This window comes from Phocoena sinus, chromosome 1 (genome assembly GCF_008692025.1).
Source record: "Phocoena sinus isolate mPhoSin1 chromosome 1, mPhoSin1.pri, whole genome shotgun sequence".
Taxonomy (NCBI): domain Eukaryota; kingdom Metazoa; phylum Chordata; class Mammalia; order Artiodactyla; family Phocoenidae; genus Phocoena; species Phocoena sinus.
Genome location: NC_045763.1, coordinates 45,947,706 through 45,971,385, shown reverse-complemented (window position 1 = coordinate 45,971,385; position 23,680 = coordinate 45,947,706). Strand labels below are relative to the sequence as shown.

Sequence of the window (23,680 nt, the reverse complement as noted above, 5' to 3'; positions counted from 1 at the left end):
TTTTTGACGTTGATGGAGCCTTAGACGTGAAGTGTCCTCAGAGATGTGTGCAAAAATGACCAGTATTGAATTATCCCAACTTTTGCCAACTTCTGAGGCCTCTCAGACTGAAAGCCCTGTGACTCTTCTCTTGCCCAGTTTTTGCATTTTGTGAAGAGGATTGAGGAGTGGGTGGGCAGGGGTGTGGTCTGGAATCCTGAATGGTGTTACTCAGCTGGAGTCTTAGAGGGATGTTAACCTCAGATGATGGGAAACAGCCTGGTTCTGATTCCTCTAACTCCCCCTGCTTATCTGTGCAGGAATATTTTGATTTGACCCCCTGTAATTCAGGGTTGGTGGCGATTTTATCAGCCCACACAAGTCTACAGTTGACCTTTGCATTATCTGAGAAGACTTGTGTTTGCTTAGCCATGGAGGATAAACAAGATTCCAGGGGGCGGCTCAAGACTTGGGCTGTGGTTTTTTGTGCAGCAGCAGTGTGGCTTCTAATTGCGAGTGGCTCCTATCTGTGCTTCGGAGAAGCTCTTGGCCACACCCTGTCAGGGGCGGGGTGGGGGGAGTGCTTCTTTGGTTCCGAGCTGGCCATTCAGGCTTTTCCTAGGACATGAAATGCTCACTCCCTTTAAATCACCCCTTTCTAGTAAGGCTATCGTAATGATACCAGTTCAGGAGAACACTTTATCCAGAATTCACTGAGGGGTCAGTGCACATACTTGTTTTTCCCAGGTATTCATCCGGTCAATCTAGTCTTTCCTTTGAATAGCTGGTGCCCCTGAGATGTGGCTCCAGACAAAAGGACATGGGCAAATTCTTTGTCCTCAGAGAGCTTACAGACTATTCTTGCCTTTTATCTGGGGCTCATGTGTTTTAAGATGCTAACCGAGCATCTTTAAATGGGAGACATATCCTGCAGGTTCAGATGGGCTTTTCCCCCAGGAAGGCACCGGAATGCATTCTAGCCTCCCCTCGGCTGCCGCTGCTGCCCCCAACCGGAAAACAGCCGGGTCGCCCTTGTCTCCACCTGCCCCAGCCCCCTGTGTCGTGCCGGCCGGCTCTGATTTTTGGACTGGTCGCTTGAAGATAACTTGAGTGTTTGCTTCTTTGTCTGTAAAGTGATGGTAAAGGATACCTTTGTGGTCCCGGTGTCTAGTGTGTGGCTCCACGGAGCCAAGCCATCCAGGACCCTGTCAAGGTGTGGCTAAGAGATTGGAGAAAGTGATGATTTGATTGTACCTTGGAGACGGGAGAGGAGTCGGAGTAAAAATGTTCATGTACGGCTGTTACTCTAGTGAAAATTTTTTAAGAATTGGTTGCTGGAAACACAGATCCACAAGGACATAAACTAAAAGAATGAAGGGTACGCTGGTTTTAAGGAAGCTTTCAGGGGTCTACATTCTCTCCAACCTGAGTTAAATTTCCTAGGTTTTACCAAAAACACAATCCCTCTCCTTGCGGTTGGGGGCTGGGCATTGCAGCCAGGCCCAGGCCACCTCTGAGGCACAGGTGCCTGCCACAGTGCCACCCTTTCCGGTGGGTGAGTCAGTGAGTTTATCCTAGAATATCCCGCTCTGGGGAGGGCCAGGGTCACGGGCTGGGGCCACTCTGGGCCGCCGTTTCTCAGGAAGCCGTGTTGGCCCCATCCAGAACTGCCTCTCAGACTTGAGATACACATGGCTTCTTTCCTACTCCCTTTTTTCTTCCTGAAAATGTTTTTTAACTCGGAGCATTGTGTCACCGCAGAGTTCTTTTCACGAGGACAAAAGCTGGTTCTGATCCAGAGCCGACTGTGGCCTGATCCTTGGTCTGATTACTTGGCGGGGCAGTTGCTGGGGCTTGACCAGGGTGTAAATGGGACTCAGCATTGGGCCGGTGGGTGGGGAGAGGTGAGGAGGAACCGTGGGGAGGAGCTGCTGTGACAGTGAAGGGAAGGGTCGGGGGAGGGGTGATTTAGCCTGTCCAGGCCACAGACAGCGCCACTCCCCTCCAGAACAGCAGCATCTGCTGCTCTGGGTGAGGATCTGACCCTGACCCTGACGCAGGGAGCCATGGCCACCACCAGCTTGGCCGTCCAGCCCAGCCCCAGACCAGACCACACAGGAGGGAGGAACCTGGAGCAGCTCTCCCAGCCTCTCTCTGGTGGATTGGCCCGGCTGTCTTCTTCCTCTTCTGGGTACAGGCTCTACTACTCCTCAAGCCCCATTGTCCCCACTGTGAGCCTAGGAGTGTCCCTCCCCAGGCCCCAACAAATGCGTGAGCCCCCAGTGCCTGGCGCACAGTCGGTACTCATAAAAGTCTTGGTTTAAAACAGCGTGCGTGAAGGACTTGATGCATTATGAGTGATGGTCTTTTGGGAGGGCGGGGACCGTACTGCCACGTGTCGTGCCTGGTGCATCGCAGGTCCTCCACTCTTTGGGTGAATGGAGTGGTGTCCAGAGAAGCAGGGCTCTGGCGTGGGCAGCAGCATGGAGGGAAGGAGCCAAGCTTGTTTGCATAGGAAGGCTGTGGTCTCTGGAGGGGGCTGCTCCAGTGGCTCCTGGCTCTCTCCTCCTGTCCCTCCAGACAGCCTCCTGGCCTCACCCTTTTAACGGCCCCTTGGTTGGCTGGTTGGCTTGACCTCAGTGTGGATGTCAGATCTGCTTTGTTAATGTAAAATGCGGGGGCGTCCTGTCTCTCCCTTACTAAAATCAAAATCAAACCCAAATTGAAATAAAACAAATCAGGAGCTGCAAGGAAGACAGCCCCGAGGTTTCCCTGACTGTGGCACTGAGAGCCAGACAATCAGGGTCTTTCTGGTCTGACCTTGCCCGCGTTTCAGATTTTGCCATCTTTATTGCAGACCTCGCCTTGGTGCTTGGCACGTTCACCGTCACTACAGATTAATCATTACAACCTCCCAGTGAGGTAGGCAGTGGTGTAAAGGGGAAAAACCCCAAAGGACCGAGCACGTGGGATTTAAGAAAGCATCTGAGGGTGCAGAGGGGCCCCGGTGTGTGTTGCTGGTGAAAGCCTCCGCAGACTAGAAAAGCCGGCACCTTGCTCCTGCCATCTTGCTCCTGTAGAGAGTATCACGTCTGTCACTGGCTGACACTTTGAGGGTTTTTCTTTTCTCCAAATAAATAATTCTTTGTCTCTCTTCAGGGTGGCAGATCAGGGCTGGAGAGAGGCAGCCGATCAAAGGCAGCCTTGCTGACTTTGAACAAGTGGGCTGAGGAGGGGGTCTGGACAGGGCGGGGAGGGAGGCGATGACGAGGAAAGCCAACACACTGCAGAGGCAGGAGGAGTGACACCTGAAGCCACCACCTCCTAAAACCTGTGATCATGCGTTTCTTGCCTAGGGATGTGTGAGTGAAATACTAGGCTCAGTGGAGAGTTCCTTCCTCAGAGGAGAAAGCGGGCTCCCTTTTTCTGTCCCTTTGTCTCTTGTTGCCTTTGTCCCAGCCCTCCAGCTCTGAGGCCTCCCCTCCCCCCCCAACCAGGTTCCTTCCTTTGTGCCCCCACCACTCACCAGCGAAACTTAACTCGGGCCTCCAGCCCGCCTGAGGCCCCTGCCTCCTCTGCTCCCCATGAAACAAAAGTAGCTGGTAGGTCCTGGCCTGGCTGTCATCACGAGGACTCAGAGGAGCCAGGCAGGGGCCTTGGCCCCCAAAGGTGGTGGTTAGTTTTGAAGGTTGCCACTGGCTGTTGGCAGCCCCTTCGGAGGGAGCAGTGTTACTGGGGGCACCTGCTGCCCTAGTTAGGGCGGTCTGGGGCTGCAGCTGTAGCTGGGGGACCCTCCTCCCTGGTGAAGCCCCTCTTTCTCCTGCTCTGAGTGGTCTTGGGCCTTTTCACTCATGAGTTCTGTGTGCAGCCCCTAGAAATAAGGACATGCTGAACTCTTAAAAGAGCCAAACCTACACTTCTGGGTACGGAAACACCCACCTTTGTTAAAAGATTGTGTTAATCATCTTTAAGCAAGCGTTAGCAATCACCTGGGGGGGTTAAGCAAAGATTGGGGGAGAAGAACAACGTTGGGGAAAAACTATCCATTAACTTAATTTGCTGAGTATATGGGAAAGGATGGGCTTGATTTCATTTTTCATGATGAAAATGGGAACTTCAGCGCTTGGTTTCTAACCTGATGGCTTCCTGGGTGGTGTGGCCCAGCGCAGGAGAGAGAGAGGGGCCTGAGGCCTGCAGAGGGGGTCGCTGCAGTCTGTGTGCATCTGTGATGCAGAGCAGAACTGTGGCTGGTCGGTGTGGCTTCGTTGTTGCTGGTGTGGTTCTCCCTACTTAGAATGTTGGAGTTCCTAATTTAATTACACATGTTTAAAATATGTCCTAGCAGGTAATGCGTAAATTTAGAAATATTGTATTCTGCCCTCAACTTGCATAAAAAGTATTTTTCTAAGTTTTCACATGCATTTTTGGCATCAGTATCCTAAATGTTGTCACCACAGCCACTTTTTATCTTCTGACCCACCTTTCTAATGTGTATCATCCACACTCCATCTAAGTTGTTTGAGATAATGTGTTTTCAAATTTACTTATGATTTCTGTCGCTAGGAATTTTATCCGAAAGCCATAGGGACTCGTGATAAAGTTTAGACAGTTGAATTTGTAAGATTTCTCTCCTAAGTTTCTATTGCTAGAAATGCTTCAGCAGATAGGAGACCCCAGTTCTGATGCTGGAGGGTGAGAGGGGGGCACCCTTCCTGAGCATCCCTGTGTGACCCTGCTATTTCTCTGAGCCTCAGCGTCCTCCTCTGTAAAAAACAGAGGATAACAGTGCCTAAGGCTCGCTTCTCAGGGTTAAGTACGTGAGGAACGCAGAACAGTGCCCTGTATACAGCAAGCACTCAGCAGACGCATCGTTGGAGGTTGGACTGGTTGGAGCACTCTGGCCCTTCTGGTTTGTAGAGTGACTTTGAGGGCTTATCAGGCGAGGCCTGGGGGCAGCCCTTGTGGGGAAAGCCAGATGGACCATTGTGCGTTTTGGGAATGGGAACTTTCCAGGGGAAAAGGAAAGGGGTTGCAATTTCAGCTGATGAGAACCCAGCAATGGGGTGAGGTGAGGCCTGTGGACCCCTCTAATCGTCCCTGTGTCCTGTCCTCTGGCATTCCCAGAGTGGAATGTTTTAAAAGTCCTTGGTTTGGGGCCCCTGTGCCCAGGAGGTAAGAGAAGCCTTTACCAGTCTGTAGTTGGGACTCAGAAAACATTTAGGCTTTGTCTTTTAATGATTTTTATTTCAAAGCTGGCAAAAGCTTAGCTGGAGGTGTAACAGGCACTGGGTTCTGCGTGTGCCCACAGATGTCTGTCATCATTGTAGTAGTCATTGTTTGCCATCTTGGGGCTGCGGGTGACAGATGACACTCACACCTCCCAGTTATTGGTCGGGATGGAAGCTCCTGGGATGGACAGTGGCCTCAGTGTGTGTGTCATGCGTGCCCAGGTTTACGGGGCAGATTTGCATCGCCGTTTGTCAATAAGTCCTGCTTTGAATATCCACCTCTGATGCGCCACTGGTGGAGGAGCTGGGATTCCCAATTTAGATGCTGACGGTAATCTGAAACTGAAACAATCAGAAGTGTGTATCTCATGAAAAAAAGAGCAGGGGGGTTATTAACAGCTCAGGCCGGAAGTTGTCACCTGGCTGCGACTTTCCCGGTGGATGGCAGGGGTCCAGACTGAGCTCATGTGGAGGGTGCCACCTTGAAGCCAGTTTTCCCTCTTCAGATTATTGTATTTCGTTGGGAGAATTGGCAAAACGAAACGGAAACGGGCCGTGTGTTTAGTTACTTTGCGAAGCTTTGAGAGATGCATCCCTTCTTCCATTTGTGAACTCGGTCCCTGGGTTAGCTGTTCCTGGCCCCAAAGTGAGAAAGTAAAATGGAGAAAGAGGCTGGCAAGGGTAAAATCAGGGTAAACTTAATTTCAAAAGACTAAAGGTCTTACAGGAGGGGGTGGGGGGCAGGGGCCTGTTTCTTTTTTGAATGGGTAAGGCCTCAGGGTGTGTGTGTGTGTGTGTGTGTGTGTGTGTGTGTGTGTGTGTGTGTGTGTGTGTGAAAGAGAGAGGGAGAGAGAGAGGGAGGGAGGGAGAGGGAGGGAGGAGAGGGAGGGAGGGAGAGGGAGAGAGGGAGGGAGGGAGAGGGAGGGAGGGAGGGAGAGGGAGGGAGGGAGGGAGAGGGAGGGAGGGAGAGGGAGGGAGGGAGGGAGAGGGAGGGAGGGAGGGAGAGGGAGAGAGGGAGGGAGAGGGAGAGAGACTGACAGACAGCAGAGACAAACCTAGAGACCCAGAGCTAGGAGTGGTGGATGGCTCAGGCTGCGGGGAGGGGTCACTATTTGCATAACTGTTGCTCTTCGGCATTGTGATGGGGGATGGGAGGCTAGCACAAAGGCGCTTTCCTCCCTCTCCCCTCCCTGACCCCTCCTTTCCCTGCCCTGCTTCTTTCCCTTTTCTTCCCCTCCATCCCCTCCCCTGCCCCTTCCCGTGCCAGGCCCCTGAGCCTGGTCAGCACCACCTGTACCCCCGCTAATGGCACAGGGTTGGCCTTGCTTTTGTTGCCCAGTGGACAGGGTTTTACTGCCCCGTCTCCAGTTGCCGGCAGGGCTACCGCAGACGCCTGTCAAGTTAAGATAAAGTCCAAAAGGAAGGCCTCTGGCTGTGCGCGTCTCTCTTTAAAGAGTGGTGCTTTATAAAAACGGTTTCTGTGTGAGCTCTCAAGTTCTTGCCCCCATCATCTTTTCTGCCTGGAGGCTGGAGGCTTTTGGAGGGAGACCATGTCTGGTGTCCCCTCACATAAAGTGGTTTTCCGGGGCTGTTTCCTGTGACCCACAGCATGGTACTTGCTGGAAAGGAAGGGGGCTGGTAGCTGGGCTGTCCCGTAGCAGCTTCAACCAAGCCTCAGGGAATCCCACAGAGATGAGGTAGAGACCCGCGTACCAGCGTGGATGCGAGACTCACCCCTGCAGACCCTAAACAGTAATATGTGGTGGGTCCACCACGCATGTTTGCTAAACCAGTAAATGAATGGGCACATGTCATGTGACCCCAAACAAAAATAAATACTGCCTAGCAGTTTGTCATCCACTTCTGGGCTTTTCTGTTTAGCATATCTGTGTATCAGGTGCCTTCTGGGAGGCCTGTCTCCCTGCCTGGGCCTCAGTTTTCCCATCAGTAAGATGGTGGTGACATTTCTTGCTCAGGCTGTCAAGAGACTCAGCTGAGATGCCCCATGATGATTACTGCCATAATGCTGAGCACATTGAGCCCTCCAGGCTCTGACCAGAGCGTCCTCCCCATCATCTGGAGACATAGGGACAGAAGCAGGCCCCAAACAAGTAGAGAACCACGTGGCGGAAAGCTGCTGGGCAGTGCGGGAAGATGACCTGAAGGGGCAGGCGGGGTCAGCATCCGCTGCCTCCCTGTTTGTTTTGCCTCAGGACAAGGTTATCTGTTGTGAGGTCAGACTCCTAGGTTGTACTGAGGAGGTAGGTACCTATTGCCATTGACATCTCCCAGGAGGTGCCCCCTCACCCACCCCAAGATTGATCTTTGTATTTATGCTCAGTTTATGGTCCTTTCACACAGTGAGGACTGAAAACGTTTTAAAGCAAGTTCATGCCTTAGCAGCCAGTTAGCTCCCTGACACCCCAAGTTGGGTTGGATGGGGATGGTATTTGAGCCATCAGCTTCAAATCCCTCTGGGTTCCTGCGGGGCTGGGGCTGTGTACTTGGTATTCCTGGCAGGTCCCCTGCGGGGAGTGTGGGGTTGCTTGGCATCCTTGATGCCAGGCCGGGTGGAGGATGGAGGAGAGGGATGGGGAAGCTTGCTCCACGTGGTACAGCTTCACTGACTGCTTGGTTTCTCTGAGCCACAGCTTCTTTACCTGTGAGATGGGGAGAATGTAAGTATCCATTGCAGGGTGGGTTGAGGGTGGTTGGTGAACAAATTTCACTCCGGAAAACGGTAGGTATTGGCATTGATAATCCCGGAAAGGCTTGGACAGGTCAAGAACTGATGGGTGGGAGGGGTAGGGCCAGTGGTGCTTGAAGGAATTGATGACGCTGCCCCTTTGTGGTTTGTCGACGGGATTAATAACAAAGGTCACTGGGATGAGACAGCTTTCCCAGGGTGTTTGCTCAGAGGGGCCATCTTTCTGGAGCCTATGCCCCCTGGTGAGTAGCTGTAGGAGTGAGGGGTCAGGCCTGCCAGCCAGCTGGTTGCTCTGGCCACTGGCTCCAGACACCCCGTTTGCTGCCCACCACCCGATGCCTGCACACATTCCCACTCCCCTGCCTCTTAGCTGCTCCTGGAAAGCTGCTTGGATGGCTTGGCACTCTCCGAAGGTGGGCTCCCAGCCCCATGCCTATTGGACCTTTGAGCCCTTCAGGCAGCTTTTCTTGGGAACTTCCCAGGTGCCGGCTCTCAGGGCAGGCATCAGTATTAGCCTGTCTTTCCTGTCGAGTAGGCTTACAGTCTAGTAGAGATGACAGAATGAAAGCAATTAATGGTCACTTCAGCTCCAGTGGTCCCAAATCCCACACATCCTGGAACTGGCTCAGCCCAGGGTACTCAGCCTGGGCACCTTGGTGTACAGCCCCTGGGTATAAATAGGCCGGTGGGGGAGGGGGTCTGCTGAGCTAGGGTGCTGAGAGGCATTCCTGTTTTTTAAAAACACTTGCCGGGCCATCTAAATCCATCCCGGGCACCCGCAGAGGCCTGATTGACTGGATTCCCTTAACCCTTCTCAGCTCTATAACCAGAATCATGGAGAGCGGCACCCGCTTTTTATAGAAGTGGAAACTGAGGCCCAGGCGGGGAAGAGGCTGCCTTGAGTGACAGAAAGGGGCCCCAGAGGCTGTTGAAAATTTCCCTCCAGCCCTTAGCAGCGGGCTGGTAGGTCTCACCTTGCTCCCAAGGCCGTTACCATTAGCAACCAACTTCCCCTGTTGCTTCTGGGGGCCCTCGAGGGGAAGAGGGAAGAAGGTGGAAGCCAGGCTGTCAGTCAGTCAGGTGACATTTGAGTGTCTGTGTCAGTGGGTTAGGGCTGGTGACACTGTGCGGAGGGCCGGGGCATACCAGAGTCATCCAGTGCACAGGCGAGGTCTTGCTACTAATTGTTCCCAGTACTGGGGAAATTACATGCAGGGACGCCTTGCTTTGTGCAAAAAGATGCCTTCCCCCCACCCCGACCCCTTATACACACAAAAGAAATTTGAAGAGAAGCAAAGACAAAGTAAAGGCTAAAGTAAGGTCTACTTGGGTCAGGCAGACTTTGCTCTTGTCCTAGTCCAGCTGTTCTCTAGCTTTGTGGACTTGCATTAATTGCTTGGCCCCGCTGAGCCTCCGTTTACTCATCCATAAAACAGGGATCAAGGCACAGGTGTCCATTAGCAGCGCTTAGCACCGCCTGACACCCCTGAGCCCTCAGTAAAGGGTTGCTACTCTAAGAAGAATTGGCAACCTGTGGTGGGTGGGTTACCGTTTATTGAGTGACATCTAGGTCCTGCCAGAGGCTTGACACCCAGGGGATTCAAAGCTGGGTGAGGATCAGGTTGGTTGTCGTCCAGAAGGGCAGACGGATCAATTGATGATTGAATAGCCAGGTCATGGTCAGTGCTGGGAAGGGGACACAGGCAGAATCTGAAGGCAGCCCAGAAAGGGGTGTCGCTGGCTGTTTCAGGGGCTGGGAGGGCTTCCTGGAGGGGACGTTACAGCTGGGCCTCAAAGAACACAGGAGAAAGTGGAGAGGAGGGCCTCCGAGGCAGCTGCAGAGCTTCGTCTTGAAAGATGTGGACAGTGGACGTTGATAGCAGCTGACATTTCTTCAGCTCTTAGCCTGTGCTGGGCCCTGGTCTGTGTGGTTTGCATGTGTGAAGTAATTTAATTCCCATAACGGACATTGTGAGGCAGCTGTGATCCCATTTTGTAGTTCAAAAACTGGGCCATAGGGAAGTTAAAAACGTTTTCCAGGCTCACACAGCATGGAAGACCTAGTGTTCAACGCCCGAGACTCAGGCTCCAGAGCCCACACACAGGCTGCTTGAGTCACTGCCTTGCCCTACAGGACCCAGGACTGGTTGTTGGGAGATAGAAGCTCGTTAACTAGTGGCATGACCCGCTAGTTGGGCAGGTTGAGGAGTCCCCCACCTCAGTTTCTTTATCTGTAAAATGAGAATCGCCCATGTCCGTGAAATGAGATGAGGTTCTTGGGTGGAGTGTGCTCTATGGGCTACATTCGCTGTCAGCCCCAGCTGCTTGAGCAGGCCATGGTTGCAAGGTAGCCGATATTCAGTCTTCCGGCAGCCCCCTCCCCAGCCCCTGCTGGCTGTCCTTGTTCGGGAGCCTGTGGGACTGGGGCAGGATTAGATGGAACGTGGGCAGAGTGCCCAGCACAGCACTGGGAGGCCATAGCCCCTGGAAACAGTAGTCATTTTCATGATTCTGTCTTATCTCTTCATGTTAGTAATTACTATTGATGGTCCGCTCATCAGTCCTGTGCCACAACTTTATTGCAGAGGAAACAGCTTCGTGGGTGAATAATGCCTCCAAAGTCACAGTAATTGGCAGACACACTGAGACTCCCAATTGGGCGTTTCGCACCCCTGTCCTGTGGTCCTGTGGTCCTGTGGTACCTCACGGGAAGGCTCCAGCAAAACAGGGCTTCCTCGGAGACGGCCTTCCAAAGCACGCTGGTTGCGTAACGTGAAGCATGCTCACGGCATGTGGTGTGCACACACGCTTTTTCTCTCACTTGGGCGCTTGAGCTCGTGAGAGTGTCTCTGCTCCATGAGCAGCACAGGAGTCCTGTGTGCTGGTGTGTGAGCACACCCTAAACCCAGTCCGGACCCTGGGTACTAAGTCTTCCAAGAACAGGCTGCTCCGGCCCAGATAGTGCGGTGTTTACCTGCAGGGCGACCCATGTGGTTATGAAAACAAAGCAGTGGGAGAAGTGTCCATAGCTTAGGGGTTGCCTGGAGACCCCACCCCCCCACCTCCGGCCCTCTGGTGCCGCTGTGGGTGGTCTTCTGGCAGCCATATCATTGCTCTCCTCCCACCCCACCCTGCTGGGAGGAGGTGGTTTGGTCCCATCGGTGTGCAAACTGGGCCCTGTGGCCATGCGTGTTCCCATCTCGGGCCCTGTGTGCCCACAGCCCTGTGCCAAGCAGCAGTGGGAAGAACCGGTGAAGACACAGGGATCCCAGCATCCCTTGGTCCTGTGTGACACAGCAGAGAACCAGGCCCTGAGCCCATTCCCAAGGGGAGATTCGAGGCTCGCCTCCCTGAGGGCTGCCACTGCTCGCAGCCACCACGTTTGTGCTAATTCTCTGTTGATTTAGAAAGCTCTTCAGGATCGTGTAGTGCCTCGGGGCCACTCTTGTGGAGAGGAGCTGTAATCCCTTAAATATAATAATCCCCCGCGCTGGACATGTTTAAGAACAGCCTCCTATGCGTGAGCCCGTTGGCACCCTCCCTCCAGCAGTCCTCCGGGGGCGATGGGCCAGGCTTGTTATCCCGTGTCGTTGATGAAAAGGCAGGTAGGTGGCTTTTGTGACTTTCCAGAGTCACAGGTCCAAGTATATAATGAAGCTAAGAGTCAGAATCCAACCTGAAGGCTAGTCCTGGCATCCAGGACGGACGGCAGATGCTTGGCACACAGGCCGATGCTCCTCACTCACGTCAGATTTTGCAAGTGGATCACAGTAACTCTCTTCCTTCCGACCCGTGTTCAGAATCCTTTTCAATACAGCATTTTAGTCAGTCATCATCAGTCAAACAACACCGGCATGCGAGATGAGTTCCTTGTCATCGGTGTCACACTCCAGGCTGGAAGTTGGCCAGTGATGTCGTGCGAGTTTCCTGGCTCTTCGAGTTTCCAGATAGGTGAAAGTTGGATGCAGAGCGTCACTGAATTCCAGTTGGAAGCCCCGTACCTGTCTGACAGAGCCAAGCACCAGCTTCCAGGAGGGCCTTGGAGGATCTCGTAGGGCGTGTGGTGTCTGACTGGAGAAGAGCTGCTTGCATTGGAGTGCCCGCTGGCCAGCCAGAAGCGAACGGACGGGGGAGATGGGCCAATTGCCAAAATGTGATTGAACCCTCCTTGTTGGAGGAAGCACGGATGCCCTTCTCTTCCAGACACCCTGAGTTCCACTCCACATTATGATTTCTCTTCGGATGTTCCCAGGATGACCTTTCAGACCACGCAAGACCCTCCTAGGATGTGGCGATCCGAGCAGTGGAGGAATGAGAAAGTCGGGGTGTGTGTGGCTGGCATGGTGTTGCAGGTACCATCTGTGGGAATCCTACCTCGGCCAGAATGACAAGGTCAAGTTCTGAGACAGGTGGGCGAGTCTGAGTTCTAATCCTGTTCTGGTGATCTTCACGTACCAGGTTCGAGCTTTAGGTTGAGTTTGAAGTCCTCATTCATGTTGAACCTTGGATTCTGCAGCTGCCCTCGTATAGCTGGACCGTGAGCACAGGTGACCGCGGTGCTTCTCCTCCTCAGCCTTTCCTCCACGCTGAGTCACAGAAACTGTGCGCCACGGTCACCTAACTAGTGGCTCTCTTGTTTTGATCGTGTAACTCTTCAAACGTTAGCTGATTTCTTGCTGTCAGCCTCCACATGGATATTCTTGACCTTGGTTTTCAAGATGCCTTTTCATCCATCCACTTAGTTGCACAGTCCCTCTCATCTCCCCCAGCAGTGTCACCACTGCTCCCTGCCTTCCTGCCCATAGGCAGGCTCCTTGGTTCATCCGAGCCCTAAACCCGCAGAGCCTCTTTTGCAGTAAGTTCAGCTCAAACCCTCGCCTTTTCCAGATAGCCTGGCTTGGCTCGTCCGCTCCCTTTGAGAGGACTTTTTCCCACCTGAAATACAGATTTAAAGAAAGTCAACTGTAATAGTTAGAGGAACCTTACAGGACATAGGCTTCAGGAGTTTTTAACTTACTTTTTTTTCTTTTTAACTGGAGAGCCCTTTCTTTAAATGAAATCTTAGGTGGAAGGCCAAATAATAAAACAGAAAAACAGAGCCATCTAACAGTTTAAGGGGAGGAGGGTGCAAAGGGTCCTGCCTGCTGAGCTTCCCACCTTTATGCATCCCCCTGTGGCCCCCGTGGCCCTCTGATTTAGTCAGCTCCCAGATGGAGAGGTTGTGCCCAGGATAAGGAGATGACTTGGCTGAAGATTCCCCAGGAAGTGAGAGGCACGGGCGTCCCCAGGCCTCCCACCCACATCCAAGGTGCTGTCAAGCTGTCAGCCTTCCCCAGCTCTGTAGTGCGATGTTCAGACATGTTTCAGTAAAGGGCCTGCTGCAGCCGGATCTTGTGGGAAATGCAGGGTTCAGCAGTTTCTCTAATGTAGGGCTTCTCAAGAGTTTGCAGTGCATTAAGATGCATTGCAGATCTCAGAAGTGGGAGAGGATATAGAGGGTGGATAAACAGTGTAAAATACGACGAGTCTGATAGTTATTTGACCACAGGACCTCATCTCGTTGAGGAATCCTAAAACTTTCATAAATAGTGCAGGCTGGGAGATGACTGGGTTGTGAGTTAGTCCCCGATTTTTTTCGAGATATGGACAACTGTGGGTCCAGTCGGCACTCACATTTTCCTGGGTTGTATCTCCATCCTTTAGAGCCGTCTGTCTTTCTTCACTAAGCACCTGTTTTGTTGGGTGAAGGACTCCTGTAAGCCTTTGCACTTCCATGTCATTAGATAGTTTCCATCTTTTTCAGTGATCACCGAGTATTCTGCTTCTTGGATGTGACATAATTTATCAGTCCCTCACTGTGGAACATTAAGATTGTTTCCAATTTTCTCACATTGTAAACAGCATTGTGGTGAACACCCTTGTGGCTAAGTGTTTGTGCACATACATGTGATGATGTTCTTAGACGTGGAGTGTTTGGGTCATACGGTATATACAGCACACTTTAGAAACAAAAACCTGGGGACTTCCCTGGTGGTCCAGTGGGTAAGGCTCCGTGCTCCCAATGCAGGGGGCCCAGGTTCGATCCCTGGTTGGGGAACTAGATCCCGCCTGCATGCCGCAAGTAAGAGTTCGCATGCTGCAACTGCCACAACTAACAAGCCGATATGCTGCAACAAGTATCCCGTCTGCCGCAACTAAGACCTGGCACAGCCTAAATAAATATTTAAAAAACAAACAAAAAAACACAAAAGCCTGTCAGAACTGCCAGCACATTGCTTCACAAGCTGAGTTTCACTTCCCGGCTTTGTCCCTGGTGAAGTTACTCATGAGTGCCTTTGGAAGGGGCCGACTGCAGAGGTGGCCTAGCCCAGGATCCAGTGCTTGGGAAGTCAGAGCCGGCCTCCTGTCGTTGGCTGTGCTGCCCTGTCTGGCCCGTCTGGCACTGGAAGGCTGGGATCAGGCTCATTCTTTGTGCTCTCACCCTTACTATGTTGTCTCCGGGGCATGGCTCTGTGGGGACTTCATACATATTAATTGATTTAGATTTAGATGCTTTTCCCTGTGTAAGAGCTCGGTAGTGGAGACCCATTTATCTGAATGCTTTTTACATCCCTGAAACCTTGCGTGAGAGGCACAGATTGGACTGCAGAGACAATGGGGCATCGGGGACCTCACTTGCAAGGTTTCTGTCGCCACTTTTATTGCCTGAATCTTGCCTGACTCCGAAGTGAGGGGTGGTGTTCTCAGAAGGGGAGTCTTGGGGGTGGGGATTTATGGGCAGGAGTGGTTGGTGGCATTCTTTTTTTCTTCCTTTCTTTTGCCCAAGTAGATCATTTTGGAGAGGGACAGACTCATGGATATAGATTAGGAATAGACTAGGATTAACCCTTCACAACCAGGGGGAGGCAGCCATACTCTGGCCTCCTGTGGCTGAGTGCCGGAGCAGGACTTCAAGTGAAGCCTCATGGAAATCCAAGGTAAATTGGGTCCCTGTCCCTTTCTGCACAGGGATTCAAGACTCCAAGAGGTTTAGAAACTTGAACAGGTTCCCTCTGCTGTAAAGAGAGGGGTGGTATTGGGACTGGAAGCCACATTTGTCTGAATCCAAAGCCGGTTCTTTTCTGTTTTGTTGTTTTTTTTTTGGTCTGAGCCGCGTGGCTTGGGGGATCCTAGTTCCCCGATTCCCCGACCAGGAGTCGAACCCGGGCCCACGGCAGTGAAAGCGCGGAGTCCTCACTACTGGACTGCCAGGAAATTCCCCAAAGCCAGTTCTTACCATGCTTTTTGTCCAGGAAAATTGAACACTTCTACTAAAGTTTTATCAGAATTAAATCTGAATGGTTTCAAGGTCTTCTATTTATTTGTAAATAAACTATAAATAAGCTATAAGTGCCATCAGAGAGGTATTAGCGACACTTGGAGCTCCAGCCTCCAGAAAAGAGCAGTTAACCCACAAAAGGAATTCGGGAAGGCATTCTGGAGGAAGTGCCCTCCAAGAAGGAGGGGTGGGGACATTAGTAATGTTATTTAGCTCTCGCTTTGTTCCATGCAGTGTTCTCAGTGCTCCATGTAAATTAAGTCATTTAACCCACACCAGTAACTATGAGGTCAGAACTAGAATTAGTTTCCTAGATGAGGACATTGAGGCAGAGAGAGGTTAAGTAACCTGCCCAAGGTTACACAGCAGTAAATGTCTGAGCTGGGATTCGAGCATAGGCATTCCATGCTCTTAACAGCTGGTTCGCACAGCCCACCGGATTTCAAGGAGACTGTGGCCAGAGCAGTATAGGAACAGTGTGAACAAGGCTGGGGAGCAAGGCCGCTGTTGGCAGATCTGGGAAACAGCAGGGTGTGCAGGCGCATGGGAGTGGTGGTTCATGACGTGGTTGGATGGGGTGATCGCAAGCAGATCAGGGGGCATCCAGAGTCCCCAGTTCCTGTCATCGTTGGGCCTCATCCCACGCTGGCTCCGTCACTTGAGTGGAGGGCACCTGCCCTCCCTGGCATCCTCCATGGCAGTGGCCACTCCCAACGCCTGGCTTCCTCCCACAGGCCACTCGGGAGCTTACAGGCAAGCTTTGGGCTGCGCAGTTCCTGAGCTGTTGTCTTTCACTTCAAGTTCTCCGATAGAAGAGTAACTATTATCGGCATTTTGGTTATTGCTTTTTTGAAAGTAATTTAAGAAAATCTTAACTCCAGACCTGTCTTTCCACTAGCCATTGCACATACGCACGCACACGTATGAAAGTATGCCTCGCCTTCCTCTAGGGTGCCATGTTGGTGACACGACAGAGTATGTCCTCACCTCTTGTACCCATGGCTGTCACGGCCCTTTCAGCATTGTGTGTGATGCCCTTGCACTTTGATTGCTTCACCGCACAGCACAATGGAGCCTCTGTCAACATGCCAGCTAATTAATTTTAACTTTGTGATGTTGCTCCATCTCCATGCACCGTTCACGTTGTCTGGTGTTTTCCCGGTGCAGATTCGAGGAAAGGTCTGGAAATGGAGGATGTGGATTCTGACCCTCCCTCTGGGCCCCTCCTCCCTCCTGCCCCTTCTGTGAGGGGACCCAGGGGGGTCCTTTCCATCTGCATTTCCCTCTCTGCCTGATTTTCCACAGTTGTTTTGGGGGAAATGCTGGGCACTCCTTTTGGGAGAGGTCTTGATTACTGGGGGGTGTTAAAATTGAGCACAAACCTCACTTAATTTGGTCTCTTCGAGGGCTGAGTTGTGTGAGAACCAGGAAAAAACTGAAATTGTAGACAACTGGTAAAAAAAAAAAAAAAAAGGCTATTTGGGTTTGGTACTGCCAAGTTCACTATCTGCGGAGAGGCGGAGTGCCTGAGCTGGATTAGCATATGTGCTTCGGGTATGTGGAAGGGGTATTTCTTAAGGGCTTAAAATAGTCTGTCCTATTGGATATTAATTTGCTTAGTGCATCCCATGTTGTCGTGCGCCCCTCCCCATTTTTCACATTTCTGATGTTAAGCTTGGGTCAAGCATTAATATTTGTTTGTAGGATTTGGTTTTCTATTTATGTTTTTCCCTGCTTCTGGTGTTTTGTTTTAAGAAGGCTCACACTTTGTGTTAAATGGAGTCTGGGCTGAAGAGCAGGTGGGACCTGTCTTTCCAGCAGTTGGACCCTGGCAGGTACCTCCTCCTCTCCAGGCCTCAATTTCTACATCTGTAAAGTGGGGATGCTGGACTACCTGTCTGCATTCTTTGAATCCCGTCTACTACTATATCCTTTATAACGGAGTGCATTTGACTCTGGAGCGTAGGGTTCAGCAAACTGTTTCTGTAAAGGGCCGGATAGTAAATATTTTAGGCTTTGTACATTGTATGGTCGCTGGCACCACCACTGAGCTCTGCATTGTAGCACAAAAGCAGGCACAGACAGTGCAGAAATGAATGGGTGTGGCTGTGTTCCAATAAAACTTTATTTACAGATATAGGTGGTGGGCCAGATTTGGCTCATGGACCTTAGCTTGCCAACCCCAGCTCTGACGTGTTCTCTTTGGTTGCCATAACATCTTCTCATACACCAGGCTAGTCTGTAGGAAAGAAGTACTTGAATTAAGGACCAACCGCTTGAGCCTTCCTGAGGGCTGACCTTGCCAGGAACCTGGTCTCTCACCCGTGTTTCCTCTTCTGGTAGCTGGAGAGGTTGCCCATCCAGACATCTCTAGAGAGGAGGTGTGCCTACCTCTGCGCAAATCTCCGTTTCCTGAAGGATTATAAGATTTGGTAAATCCCAGGTTAAGTCCGATTAAGGAAACTATTACAAAATAATATACCTTTCCCTGTGATATACCTGTACAGTGGGAGGAAAAAAAAAAAACCTTGTTTTTTGCTCTTGTCAATGTTGTGGTTTTATTGACATTAAAAAAAATTGGTGGTGCATAAGGTGGTTTCAGGGACAGTTGTATTGTGCTCTCCCCCACATAACCAACATAACTTCTTGGTTTTTTAAGAGGCTCTTTCTTTGAGAGCAAGAGAAAATTGGTTAGTGGGGGGAAAGGAGTCTAAGTAAAGGTTATCCCTCTTCTTTGTAACTGTTCAATGTGGTATCAGATGGCTGATTTGGTCGTAAGATTGTCTCTCATTTCCTTGAGTTGTGCTAAATACTTTTCTTCCAGGTGAAGAAATGCTCATTATTCACATTATTGCTGAAGGCCCTGTGTGTCCTCCTTTGTGTTGGGGAGAAGGAACACTTAATCCCCTTTTCCCAGATTGATAAAACAAGGCAGCATGCAGTTAAGATTGAAAAGACAGTTTGCAGTTCTGGATTGAAAATCTCACTGTGATAAGCAAAGTGTCTTTATCATTTTCCCTGTGGAAACAGAACCGTGTCTTAGCAAACAGTTTCTGGGCTTCAGGGGTGCTGTGCTGGCGGGGGCTTCCTAAGGCCTGGTGCCTCCCTTCCCAGGAATGCCCTCCAGAGAGTGGTGTATCCTGAAGGTGGTGGCTGGGAGGATTATGCCACGCCCCTCTTTCCAGACTCCCCGTGTAAATATGCAGTCTAAGTAAAACAACAGTGTGCTATGCAAACCCACTTTGAGACAATTCACTCTGTTCCACCACCCCCATCCAATAAAATTAAGACCCCTGGGAAGCGTACAGCTCTTGTAAATATGAGGTATTGCTGTTATCTGGGGAAGAGAATGAGGGGAAAAAAAATTCACCCACTAAAAGCACTACTAACTTCTGGGGCAGCCTAGCATGTGGCTGAGATGCTCTGACGAATGTTTGGACAGCTTAAGAAGATAAACTAGAACTTAAAGAAATAAAACCCCCTATCTGGTCTATGAAAAATTAGAGTTGGGGGCCTGCTATTTCCTGAAGCTTTCAAGGCCAGGAGCTTATGGGGTAGGAAACCTGCCATTCCCGATGGAATAACCTCTTCCCTGGATCTCTGGAGCCTGTGCCTATGCAGGGGCCACCTAGAGGAGCAGGGGTGGGGTGGAGCTTCCACCTGTTGGGTCCTCACTCACCAAGTGGGCTGCCACTGTTTGTGGCCTTAAGAGGGGGAGGGGTGGGTCTGAGCCCAGATGCCCCTCCCCATTCATTAGCTAAGTCACTCTTTCCACAAAGCAACCCCTGGTGACCCCCACTCTTCGCCAGGTTGTTTTGGGGACATGAGGACTGTCGGTGTAGAGAGTCTGCACTCCTTGGCCATGAGGAAGTTTGTTCTTTTTTTGGTTTAAAAATTTTTTTTTAATTATTTTTGGCTGTGTTGGGTCTTCGTTGCTGCGCGCGGGCTTTTTCTAGTTGCGGTGAGCGGGGGCAACTCTTCGTTGTGGTGCGCAGGCTTCTCGTTGCAGTGGCTTCTCTTGTTGCGGAGCATGGGCTCTAGGCGCGCGGGCTTCAGTAGTTGTGACATGCGGGCTCAGTAGTTTTGGCTCGCGGGCTCTAGAGCGCAAGCTCAGTAGTTGTGGCGCACGGGCTTAGTTGCTCTGCGGCATGTGGGGTCTTCCCGGACCAGGGCTCGAACCCGTGTCCCTGCATTGGCAGGTGGATTTTTAACCACTGTGCCACCAGGGAAGTTCCTAGGAAGTTTGTTCTTAATTGAGCACCTACTTGGTGCTCGGAGTGTCTAGGGGATGCAGTGCTGGCAGTAACTTCCCCGTGTGCTCCTGGGAGCTCCCGGTGTAGAGTGAGGAAATGAGTGAGTAGTGAGAAAAGAGAGAGGGTTTTTTCCTCGCTAGGATATTTTTGTGGGTGTGTTTATTTGTGGTCTACTCTGCTTGTCCTTACCGTGGAGATGAAGACCTGGATGAAGATGATTAAATAAAATGCCGGCCTGCGAATGAAAAGATGTAAATTCTAAATTTTGCCTTAAGCCACCTGAGAAACCTTTGTCAGAACTTGAACCCCTTTCTTTCCTGAGCTCTTTTAATTATTCCCCCCACCCCCGACCCCAAGTCTCTTTACAGGAGAACTTCTGGTGATACCCTCTTTTAGTGAGGAAGGGAGAACTGAACCCATGGTGGGGGGGATGGTAACACCTCCCAGTCAGGGAGCGTTAAAAATGAGGCGTTTCACTTTTTAATGATAACAAACATTGCCCGGCAGCATCACTGTGGTGTGGTGGTCCTGAATGCATCCGGTATGTCCAGAAGGGTCAGTTATCTTGATTTTGGCTGTCACTTCTGCTGCTCATAGATGCTGTGTTGATATATACCACTGATGAGGGCCTTTCTTGTTTGCGTGGCTGCCAGGCTGTGGGGAGGAGGGTAGGACGGCCCCTGCTCTGTGAGAACAGGCTCCATACCTCCTCTCTGAGGCCACACTGGGACCAAAGCTATCCTAGAGGCTCTTCCGAAATGCCACGCCTCCTGGGAGGGCCTAGCTCTATTGGGGGGAGCAATCAGTCTCTGCTTATCCCTTGCTGGCCACCAGTGTGGGTTGAATTGCAGCTTCAGAAGGGCTCTTGTCTTCTTTTTCAGGATGTTCAATTTTCCAAATATTTCTCCTTCTCTGCTTTAAACTTCTGTCTGTTCAGTCTTCTGAGAAGGGAGCAAAAAGCTCAAGATGAACCATTATATAAAAATTTATGTCTTTGTCATTAGGACAGGTCAAGTTACAGATCATGAATCTTTGAATAATGATATTTTGTGGACTGGTCTTGATCATCCTTTGTCTTGAATTGGCTTCTCCCATTGAGGGTAGAAGTAAATTGTAAGGTTTAGAGCTGGAAGTGACATGGGTGCCTCTTCATGGGAGGGTTTGTAGAGCCTCGCTCTCTGCTAACCTTAACCCTTGCAAGGTGCTTTTCTATGCATTATCATCGTGTAATCCAGGCTGCAACCTGCAGAGGTACCTAGGCATGGCCGCTGTTTTGCAGAAGAGGAAGTTGAGGATCAGGGAAATTCAGTGACATCCCTAAGGTTTCCGTATCCCAAGCTGAGCTGGGACTTGAAATATTTGGGCTCTAAAGCCTGTGCTTCTTCTGTGGGACCACACTGCCTCCTAGCTTCCTCCCTTGTGGAAACACGGGGTGTGGGGGGAAGCGGGGGCGAGGACCCAGGCAGACTTTCTCTGATCAAAGCCATTCCTAGGCCAGCTTACCTGGATCAGAGACTTTCAAACGCATTAGAACTGGCTGGGGACCCCTGAGCCCCGCTAGCGCTGTCATTTTATGGTTGAGAAAAGACGGCCTAGAGAGAAAAGTGAGTTGTCAGGATCATACAGTGGATATACTTGCTGATTCTTTTTAGATACTTGAGTGCATACCGAGTGCCAGTATTATACCACAAAGTTGAGGATAAAGCAGTGAACAAAACAGACAAAAATTCCTACCCTTTTGGAGCTCAAACTGAGCGTTCCATATTCCCACACCACAACTTTTCTCCCTAAGCTTCTAGATAGCTAGCTCCTTTATCCCGCCATGGACTCGGGGAAGGCAAAATAATTTTAGTGCAATATTTTGAGCTGAATGCAAAGAGATGGGTGAATCAGCTGGAGAAAAGAAGTTATGTAATTGCTTCCAAAACAAGAGAAAAAGAGATACTTGGATTACTTATTCGTTTACAGAGCGCAAGTTGTGTGCTGGGCCCTGTTCTAAGTCCTGAGAATTCAGCAGGTAAACAAAGCTCTGCAGGATTTGCCACTTAGGATACCGCGCTTGATTCTCTTGGAAACCTGGTAGTGGTCGGAGGTCCCCCTTTGCCTGCGTGGTGATCACTGATTTGTGATCTGAACATTTCTCCAGGGTAGGTGGTGAGTGCTTGCTGTGGTCTGCCGTCCACATCAGCAGGCCAGGCTGGGTGCTGCTGGTGTGGGAGGACCGGGGCCAGCTCATCCTCCTAGGATGATGAATGCTGACCCACTACATTTCTTACATAGGGTCTGCTGTCCGAACTTGTTTGCTGATCTGATTCTCTGCTCCACAGAAGCGGCGTAAACATTTGAGTCTTTACATAATGGAGCTTTTCTTACTTATCCAGCATCTCCGTCACCACCTGCAGCTTTTGCCACAAAAACACAGTGACCTCTGCAGCCGGGAAGAAGTGTGGGTGGAGTTTGACCGAGGATATTGGGGAAACCTTCTGTTTATCAAAAGCCCTCCTGCAGGTTAGTGAGAGGCAGGAAGAACATTTCCATATCCCCTTAGGAGTCCTATACTCTTTTTTTTTTTTTAAAGGAAAAGCTATTTTAAAACATGAAGGACTTGAATGATCCCCTTTGTATTTTTCTCTCATCAGCATTTTATCAGTTGATAACCTTTAAAGTCCCTTCTGAATATGAGAGTCTCTTTGGCTCAGGTTTCCTCTACAGCCTCTGCTTCGCCTCCAGTGACGGGGAACTCATTACCTGACAGGACAGCACATTTCAGTTTTAGATGGTTAGAATGGTTAGAAGTCTGTATTCTTGGTATTACCACCATCAAGTGGAAAGACTTCCTCTTCCTTATGACAGCTCTTTCGAGGGGTTAATTATAGCAACTCATTCATGTTCTCTGTTCTTCCCATAAAACTCCTCCGCCTCCACCAATGGGTTTCCATTTAAAATAGCTCCTGTTCTGTTTTGGAAGACATCTCGCCTGGCTTCTGGCTTGCCAGTGTTCTTCTGAAAGCGTAGCTTCCAGAACTGACCTCCAGCCCCTACGCTTTGGCTGGGCACCCTCGAAGTATCTGCAGTTGGCAAGAGGGAAAAGTGTGGCAGGGGCCGAAGATGCTCTTGAGTCAAGAGCTGGCTGTGATCCATCCGCTTTACTCTGTGGTAGGTATCAAGTACGTTCCCAGGCCTGTCTCCTACTCCCAAATGCCAGCAGCTCTGCCTCTTAAGTGAGGTTTAGTATAATGCCCAACCTTACCTAAATGTTACTTCTGTTATTATTCAGAGCCGTGGGTAGAGTTTCCCTGTGTCGTTGAGCACATGGGTGGGGACGTACCAGTAGGATGCCGGCCCTGCTTGGAATCCTCCTCCTGCATCCTTTGTTCCCGGAGCCCTGTCCATCCGGATCGTACTGTTCTACTGTTGTTGTTTATTAGGATGTCTTTAGAGATCAGACTGGACAACCTCCTCGGTTCACCAGCAGGGGAAACCGAGGCCCAGAGGGTCAAAGTCCACCTGTCCATATTCTCCTGTCACACAGCAGGTTAGCCTTTGTGGCTGGGAGCCAGGCTTGTCTCTTTTGCTGGTGCTCTCTCTGCCCTGCAGTAAGCCCCCAGCTGCACTCCCTAAAAGATTGGGGCTTTAGTTTAGCAGTTGTAGAATTGCTTATGAAGCTTCTGGTTGGTTAGCAGTGGGACTGGGATGTGCACAGAAGCCCTGAGACTCTGCCCTTGTTTTCCTCTCCACCCGAGCTTGGCGTGCTGGCCAGGCCTTAGGGGCATACGTAATGAGAATCAAAGGGTTCAGGGTATCCATTGTATACCGAGAGCCTACCGTGCAGGAGACGGGAGTGGAGAGCTGTCAGAGCAGGACGGTGAGCTGTCAGATAAGAGGTGCTCCTTGAGGGCAGACAGGTGTGTGACTCTTCATTTTTGAATGCACTGTGCCCAGCACATAGTAAGTGCCCAATAAGGATTTGTTGAATGAACCAAAGGATTTGTATAAATGAGACCAAACAATGCATAAGCTTGGTGGCAGCCTTCCCATCTGGTGGGTTAAAATGGAAAAACATTTGCATTTACTTTGCAAATGTTCTTGGAGCTCCTGCCCTGTCCTAGATGCTACAGAGGGATATAAAGGTACGGTCACAGCCCTGCCCTCGAGTAGGTTAGGGAAGGAGACCCTAAGATAAGGACTGTCCCAT

The 23,680-nt window shown here is 50.8% G+C and overlaps 1 protein-coding gene across 6 annotated transcripts in view; it reads left to right on the top strand.

Moving 5' to 3' along the window:
• The window catches only part of SSBP3 (single stranded DNA binding protein 3), a 165,038-nt gene that overhangs the window by 22,264 nt on the left and 119,094 nt on the right, over window positions 1-23,680 (top strand). The window lies entirely within an intron of this gene.